Source organism: Augochlora pura, chromosome 9, assembly GCF_028453695.1.
Source record: "Augochlora pura isolate Apur16 chromosome 9, APUR_v2.2.1, whole genome shotgun sequence".
Lineage (NCBI taxonomy): Eukaryota > Metazoa > Arthropoda > Insecta > Hymenoptera > Halictidae > Augochlora > Augochlora pura.
This window is the reverse complement of record NC_135780.1, coordinates 8,934,093-8,943,428: the sequence shown is the minus strand read 5'-3', so window position 1 is coordinate 8,943,428 and position 9,336 is coordinate 8,934,093. Positions and strand designations below refer to the sequence as shown.

Genomic DNA, 9,336 nt, shown 5'->3' with positions numbered 1-9,336 from the left:
AAAAAATTGCACCTGGTAAATAATATAACAAAAACTCTCGTTCTCAAATACATTTAACCCTTTGCACTCGAAGCCATTTTAACTGTAAATGTGAAATAATTTTCTTGGATAATATTATTGACATTTTATTTAATAAAGTGCACTTTTATGCGTGCGAAATTGATTCTTGCGACTCGTAGCAACATTTACACTGCTCAACCCATTTTTAGGGTTGAACTTAATTGTTCAAAAGTTGTTTGAAAAACTAAACTTTATTGTTATAAAAGTGATCTTGGAACGTAATAGAATAATTCTAGTGGTGCCTCAGAGTCACCGTTCGAGTGCAAAGTGTTAACGTCTCTAAACTATTGTTGAATCGAACACAACCACCGTAAACGCGTTAAAAATCGCAAAAACAACGGCAAAATAATATCGGCGAGGCGGTTTGACCCGCGCGAACAGTGAGACGAACAGCTCCCCTCAACAAAAGTCTCCCGCAACATATTCATTCCCTAATCCCCCCGCCCGGCGGCTGATGGCTTGCGACATTAGAAACCTGTAAACCGTCGAATGTCCCGCAAGAAATGGCACTTTCGCGTATCGAAGGCCCGTAGCGCGAGGCTGGTCGTTTATCTGTCGGGAAAAAGGGGAGGTGGGCGACGAGGACCTTAATAAGTCTCTGCAGGGACGTGGATGGCTCGCTGTGGAGGGGCGGGGGGGTACTACGGCGGCGCGATCTGACGAGCTCTCAAATCGTCGCGGCGCATAAATTACGCAACGCGGTCCTTGATTTGCCGGGCGTCTCAGCCCCGGGGTAATGGAAATTTAATGCGCGCTCCCCGCGGTAATAATAAATAACCCTCGGAAGATAAGGCGACCGATAAGGCCGCCAATGACTCGAAACCTCGGCTCGGCCCAGGACGGTCCTCGTTTCTTGCTCGCGAGAGCACCCGGTTAACGGATGAAGAAGACAGAAACGCGACGATAGAGAGCGTGCGCGCGCGCCCGCTCCTCTTTTCAGCTTCGGCCATCGGAGCTGCCGCCGGATTTTCCTGGCCTCGGCCCGAACGACAAACGAAGATAACTCGAATAAATGTAAAGGCGAACGGCTGACTTTTCTCTAAGTGAAAATCGATGAAGTTTTATTGTGTGTCGAACCGTCGCCGTACCAACCCGCTTCCCAGCCCGAAAACCACCCCGCTGCCGGCTTCTCCCCACGGTCGCCCCCATTATCGTTCGGTTTGGGCCGCCTTTTCAGCACAGACCCTCGGAAAATGATCGAGACTCGATAACGCCCCGCTGAATAATATTCCGTCCGAACGTCTTCCGCGCCCTTCTTCCCGGCGAGACGCTGTCAGGTGAGCCTAATTGGACGGCGGTTGTCGTCACGGTTCTCCAAGCGTTTGCGCAAAAGGGAAATTACTCGATCGGTTGACTTCTTAACAATTTATTTTCACTTTTATCCGGACTCTATCAGTTATGGTAAATTAATTCGGGCGTAATTAATTTTATATATTTATATTAACTATATATATTGCATAAGATGTTTTAAAAATTTTTATTAAAGCGTAAAGGAATAAATAAAAGAACATGACATATCAAACCTTGCCTTTAAAGACCAAAAAAACTAAAGAAATGAATAAAAGAATATAAGGCATTTTAGTATTAAGAAATAAATAAAATAAAGACATGAATAAAACGATAACACATATCGATTACCTTGATTAAAGAATAAACTAACTAAAGAAATGAATGACATAATAAATCATCAAAAAGAAAGCATCGGAAAAAGAAAATAAATCAAACGAATACAGTTTACAGTAAATATTTACAATTTAGAGTGAACAACAAGTGTTCGCAGAACGGTTACCTGTAGTTCATATTAATCGGAGCGAAACCATTACGCTGTTGTTGTTAAAAGACCGGATCGCCGAACGGAAATATCGCCGTATCGCGGTCCTCGTAAGAAATAAATGCGAATAAAATCGTCGGAGTGTTCCCATTGAATTTCAAGGCGCCGACGTCGAAAGAACAGATTTGATTCAATCCCGTCGGAAGACGCGACATCGAATAATTCGAGCTTTTTAGCTTTCGGGGTGGAGGACACGGAGTTCAAGCTGGCAACACGGGCAATATTCATGCCGCGGCTGGTGCGTGAATTTTACATTTCAATCGAAGTGTGCGGCGACGTAGCGCGCGAGCAAAGGCAATGCATTTCCGTCGGTATTTCGCTGAACCAACAAACGTCGCGTCTGCCCAGGCTTCGTCTTATTATCGAGAACATCTTCGGAATGCGTGAGAAAAAATGTTAGCCAACAATCTTTGGAATGGCGAATGATTTTAACAATAATATAACCAAGCATGGTTAACACTTTAACGGCAGTAATTGTTTCTGTTATTATAGGATTATTAAATCTTCTAACATTTTTGTATTTTCATAATAGTAGCCTTAAACAATATTTAATTTATCTCTGTTATTTATTTCATTTTTCTTTTACTTATTTGATCAATGAAAGCTATAATGTTAAGGGGGGATTGTCATTTTCTGAGTGGAAATAGTGTGTTTCTTTAGGATTTTTTTTTAAAAAAACTATAACACCGATAAATTTCAAGTTTGAAATATAATTTTATTATACCGTTGTGCAACTTCAGTTAAATTTATAACAGTTTTTATTTTTATGTACAATAGTTAGCTGCCCTCGAACAAGACGCCGCACGGAGACTCCCGGTCGCTGGTTGACAGGATAACTTCCCTCCAAGTCACCTGAAATGAAAAAATCAAATTGGTTTTTGTTTGGAAGACATTATGCTATCGTTTGACGAACGGGTAATGAAAACAGTCGATTTAAAAAAAAATGGCGGCTGATGAAATAGAAAGTATCAAAATTTTTGCGAAAAATAACCAGTTTTTCAGCTGGAAAAATCGAAATACGTATCGTTCCGCTTTTTCCGTTCGTCAAACCATAAAATGTTATTTATTTGACATGCAGATCAAATTTGAAGTCAATCGGTCCATTAGTTTTGTAGATATCGTGTCAACCACCCGCGAAAACGTTGTTTCGAGAAAAACTCGTTTGAAGTTTTAAGTGTAGTTTAAGACGTGTTATAAAATACTTACAGCTTTCCTTTCCTAATCTGCAATTCCAGGGCCATATAGCATTCCTTCCTCTTCTTCAAAAAATTCATTTTGGGCTCTTCTTTCTTCTCTTCGTTGTGTGCGAGCCTCTTTGCTAGCGTCGAGGCCGTCTCGCTGATCTTTGCGTGCGCTCCTCGTCGCATGAAAGACAGCATGAAACCCTTCATTAAATATTCCAGCAGCTAAATAAGCTGCGATTTCGATTGTTTTGGAAGTACAATGAAGGTGTTTCGGTGCGATTCGCCAGACCGTCGAATTGAATGATTCATTATTATTTTGGATTTCACCACCCAAACATTTCTAATGAAAAAAAAAAAATTAAGAATTCAGAATTATTCTTCTGTTTATTTCGCACGATTTATCGTCAATCAAAGGGCAGGAATTTATATATTCTGTACCGCATTTACACTGCACTGCAATCTTGAAGTCTAGGCCACGAGCAGAAGTCTCTCCAAACTGCACTTGTCCCTTACACTTTTTACAAATCACAAGTTGAGAAATTCTTGTGAAAACGGATAAGAAAGCAAGAATCCGATATCCATGACCTGGATTCACAATGATTTCTTCGTCTCTTGATGTTGCCAGTTTTAGAGTTGATGTACTAGCAAATGAAGTTTCTGCTTCCCGCGTATGTACATTCCCAGTAAATTTTCTTTTTTTTACTCCTGTCGGCACGCAAAGTACTTTGCCGCGAATGCTTCCTATCCATCGTTTGTTTCTTCTATACACGTCCACTTCAAAGCAAGCTTCACTAGGAACTGAGCATACCACGCACAAATTTTTCAAGGTAGTATACCTGCGCAGCGTTTTGTTTAGATGCTCCTAATTTCGGCAATTTTAGGAATTTTGATTTAAAACGTTAACCATATATTCTTGAGACCTTATACTATAATATTCCGTAAAAAAAAAAAATAGATATTTCCGACCGGAAAAATGAAAATCCCCCCTTAAAGCTTAGTAGCTCAGTGTTTCTATTTTTTATTTTATTTGCTTCCCCGATCGCGAGAGGTATTTAATATTTAAAAAGTTGTATAATAATTTGGAACTTTTAGTAGTACAATATAACGATTTTGTCTTACTAATAGGTAATAAATTATCAACAATCATCGATCGAAGCATCGAAGAAACGAATTTATAAAATATCGGTCGGTGTTAAGATCATTTATAATTATATTTAGCAATTCTTCTCGACATTTTAACATTTTCAATGATTGTATTTTTAATGTTTAAAATAATTGTGAGGATGATAGGAATAATCGAATCGAAATAATCGTATCGGAATAATCGACTAAGAACGTTTACGCCCCCGGGTCCGGGTGGACCCGAGCCTCGTCGTCCGAGTATTAAAATGCAGAGGGAAGTTCGACCGGGGCGCTAGAATCTAACTAATTAACAAACTGGAAACACGCTGGGCATAAAGCGCATCGAATTTCATGAAATTCAGATTTCATACTTCGCCGCGAGTCGGCGAGTCAATTATGGAGTTCGGGAAATATTTACACTACGCTAGGTGTTTATTATTCCTGCATTTACCACTTACGGATTTAGCCGAGGATTAATTCGTGTTCCCGGATTGTAGAACCGCGGATGAAAGGCGCGTGCGGTTTTAATAACCGGATGTTTCTAACAAAATTCTCCGTGTTGGAAGTATCAGCAGCGTGGTCAAACTAGTCCAGATTTTTCGTTTCGCCAGTTTCGAAGTCAACGTCCTGGCCAAATATATTCCGCGATGCATTTATTTGTATATATTTATTTATTTATACGTATATTACCGTTTTCCATTTTACGCATTTAATTATTCTTCATTTCTACATCTATTATACAGAAATTGTTTCAGTAAAATCAAGCTTGCGATTGTTCGCAAAGTTATTTAACTAAAATGAGCTATTTTATTGAAACAAGTGCAGTAGAGATGTTAACAAAATATCGGAAATAGTATCAATAAAATTAGGGGTTTGTAAGAAAGCTCGACGATGCGGAAGTAGAAACAGCTGACATTGGTCAGACAGATAATTCGTAAGATATTCAATTTTCCCCAATGTGTAAAGAATAATATTCAATAACGATGCTTTCCACCAAGTATAAAATAATAAAAAAATAATGACAACCAAGAAGATCGTTTCAACAAATTGTATATACTTTAACGAATAATTCAAACGATTCGTATTGCTCTGAATAATAAAAACAGATAATTAAGGTGATCAATTCTTCCGAACGTGTAAAGAACGATACATAACTACAATGCTTTCCATCAAGTAAACAATAATAAAAAAATAATGACAATCGAGAAAATCGTTACAATAAATTCTCATTTCTTTCCACAATAAAAATGAAGTTTAAACAATGGAATTAGATTAGCTCACCGTTGTCAGCCGACTATTTTGGTGCGCTGCGTTAGCGATTTTCCAAACTTCGGTGAGAATTACAGGATCCTGGACAATATGACTGACAATATCGGCATTTTTAATAACGCAAGCAAGTGTCGAGAGCGCGTCGGGAAAGGAGAAGACGACTGGGCGAGGGACAGGAGAAGTTTATTATCAGAAGACGATCAGCTGGCCGAAACATCAGAACTGCCGGATACTTCTCCGGCAGGAGAGTTTATAAAGAAAAAAAACGGGGCTCCTTTCGAGGCTGTAAAATTTTTACGATGGCCACGTTATTTCGTGCAGTGGTCTTTATTTACCCGTAAAAGTTTCATGGTGTTATCACACTTCGCTGCTTGCACCAGAGGGACGAATTGTTTCATTGCTCGGCCATTTTTACGGGCTGGCTAAAGCTTGCTACTGCTCCTCGGCCCTCGCTTTCTCACTCTCTCTCCCTGCCTCTCTCTTTCTCGTTCTCTCGCTCTCTGCTCCTCGTTTTCCAGCTATCTTCCCTTGACCAAGAACTGGACGAAATTCCTTAGACGTCGCCACCTTCGACTGCATTCCGAAATTATTTTTTATCGAGCTCGGCGAAGGCGAAACGCATCTGCGATTCGCGGACGATTCTTGCGGTTTCGCGACGCGTGTTTTGTAACAATTGCACTGTTTCACGAAGGTATCTTTTTTCGAAATTGTATTAAAAAGAGTTGTATCTTATTGATAATCAATTGGTAAAATCGTCAGCTTTATTTTTTATTATTAAATGTTGACTGCTCTCGTTCACTTTTTGAGAAAGACATTATATTGCTAATTTCAATCAATATTTATAACGCCAGAAAAATAACAATTTATAAATAAGAATATTCTGTAATAAACATTGCTAAGTAAAATTTTAGAGACCAGAATCATTTTGAAAATTTACAAACAAATTATAAAGCAATGAAATCGTTATTTAATCTTGTTGCTGACGATCATCAATGCGGACGATTTTTATTTCGCATAAAAATATGCCGTCTATAAATACAATAGGGAATCGAATTTCTCTATACTTTCATTGGAACTGTGTATTACTTTATTATTTATTTATTTAAAGATTTATATAAAAGTTAATCTATTTTCCATCGATCGAAACCGATTGCTATTTCCACCGACGAGTTGTCTTCGAACATTGAATCATAGACCAATGCTCCGTTTATTAATATTTATTTCAACACATGTTCCCCCGGGCTTACAAAGAATACCCGGGGTAACATGTGTTGAAATAAATATTAATAAACAGAGCATTGGTCTAAAAAATATGCTGTCTATAAATATAATAGGGAATGGAATTTTGCTATATTTTCATTGTAACTGTGTATTACTTTATTATTTATTTAAAGATTTATATAAAAGTTAATCTATTTTTTTTCATTACTTTATTATTTATTTATTTAAAGATTTATATAAAAGTTAATCTATTTTCCATCGATCGAAACCGATTGCTATTTCCACCGACGAGTTGTCTTCGAACATTGAATCATAGACCAATACTCTGTTTATTAATATTAAATAATTAATTTGGACAGGCTACTAGCATTTATGGCAGACTGCAGACCAAAATAGCGCTCACGATTCTCAATTTTCAATCTTTGTCAATTCTCAGTCTCGATTCTCAATCTGATTACAAGAATTCAGATTGTTCAAAGCATTCGAATCGTAGCTGGCATTGACATCCAGGTTATGTCAGGATCTCTCAATTCCGTTTAGCATCGCGCGATCTCGGCATCCGAAATCTCCGAAGCATTTTGTGGTACGAATCGTCGAACCCGGTTACCAAACAATATCATCTGAGACCCCGCGGCTTTGCAGCCGAAAATAAACCACGACAATTGAATTCCATCGAACGGGAAAGGCTCTGGTATTAAAACATTCTTTTCTGATTACTGAAAACAAATAGGAAGCAAAACGGGCTCATGAAAAATTATCGATCAGATCGAACCATTGTTCAATGTAGTATCATGTAAAGAGTTGAAAATTTTTAAAATTCTTCTGCCTTTTACTATTCATTTTTCTTTTGTGTACATCTTATTTTATGTTTTTTTAAATTTCTTGTACGTCTGCTCAAATCTGATGTATTTATAATGTATTTGTTATTTACTATAACTTTGCGTGTTATGTATCTACTGTATATTATTTACTATATGCTATGTATTTATTATATTTATAATACAGTTATAATACAGTTCTACTACATTTACTGTATATTTATGTAACATTTATTTTCACAATTCTCTATTATTTGATCATTCTATAATTTAATCATTATTAATTTTATTTTTTATATACATTATCACCCACCACAGAACTTGAACTAAATTTATACAGTATTGAATATTTTGGAATCAGGATATTGCAAAAATAAATATTCAGATTCTTTCCCATGTAACAAAGCACTTTTTTATAAGTAAAAATGAATAAACAAATCAAATAAAAGTTTCACAATTCTCCCTAATCGCGTCTCTACCAGAATTGCATAAAATAGCAAATAAATAAACTCGTCGACTCGGTGATCGAATCGATGGAAAATCTATCAAACCGTGCGCGGCTCTTAATAAACTAAAATGTAGCAGCCAACGGGCGATAAGTTAGCCCGCGCGATCCATTAATTATTTCGCTGTCATCGGGCCCGAGTGATTGATAAAATCGGTCGGAAGGCGTGCCCGCGGAACGCCGAGCTGCAACGTTTCAATAAAACAAACGCGATCCGGCGTAACCGGCGTTCCCGGGGCTTCCGGTAATTCGGAAAAAGATGCGACCAACACCTTTTCGCCTCGCGCCGCGGCGATTCCGTTGCTCGCGCGCGCGCGCATTGTCAGCCCCGCGGCAACAAAACGTGCGCGCCAGCAAATTTTTATTACAAACGGATCGAACGTCCGCGGACATCTGCGACCTTCTATAAATTCGGTTACAATTACTTCGATTCGCAACTGTATTTCGAGGCGCGGAACGAAAACAAGCGGAACAAAGCTCGGAACAACAAAATCCAGCGCGCCTCGAATTTCTGCAGCTCGATTGCATCCGCCGCTGTCCCGAGGGTTCGCAAGGGACGTACGATCGGTTGACAAAAAGTCTGCTTGTTCAGCTGGATTCGTTTGTTCTGCCTCGTTTCTCCCCGGGCAACGCCCCGCGATAATAATGGTAACTACTAATTTGCCGTCGCTCATACCGACGACAATAATTGATAGAAACTCGGATTCCGGTTTAACCCTTAATAACCTAGAGTTTCAATTTTGATACCAATCTTTTAAACCGAATGTTCACATTACTATTAGTTTTTTTTATAGGTTGACTGTACGTATTTTACTGTTGTATAATATTCTTTCCAACGAAATTAAAAAAAAATCTAATGTCATTATTGTTTTATTTTATCTATGACACTTGCGCGGCAAAGTGAACAAGTAAACACATTTTACTAAAAGTTTTGTTGAATACAAATTTGATATATTTTCTTTTTCTGAAGAATATAAATACTTTTGAGGTAAGTGAATATATTATTTTCGCTATGATATAATTATTTTTTATATATCTGATTTCTTTATGGCCTTAATGCCTGAAGTATCAAAATTGATACCTGGTTTTTTTTCTAAATAAATATGTAAAATAAATATTGTGATTTTTTTAGCTATTTTTCCCTTCATCTAGACCCTCAAGCAAACACAGTCATATTAAAAAAAAATCACTTTCGTAAATCAGGCTACTAAGGGTTAATTCGACGCGCGGCCATTGTCTAGTCCGTATGCTTCGGATTTTATAGCTTTGATATTCTTATCTTCGCGGTGCAATTGATTTCACTCAGCGAAATATCTTTGAACTGCC

At 37.9% G+C, this 9,336-nt stretch overlaps 1 long non-coding RNA gene across 1 annotated transcript; it reads right to left on the bottom strand.

Annotated features, from left to right (window-relative positions):
• Positions 1-2,513: 2,513 nt before the first annotated feature.
• LOC144474908 (uncharacterized) lies at positions 2,514-3,727 on the bottom strand. Its single transcript, XR_013494796.1, has 3 exons — positions 3,514-3,727; positions 3,098-3,415; positions 2,514-2,743 (listed from the first exon to the last, which is right to left on the bottom strand). It is a non-coding gene; the product is annotated as an uncharacterized LOC144474908 (long non-coding RNA).
• Between the last annotated feature and the right edge of the window lie 5,609 nt (positions 3,728-9,336).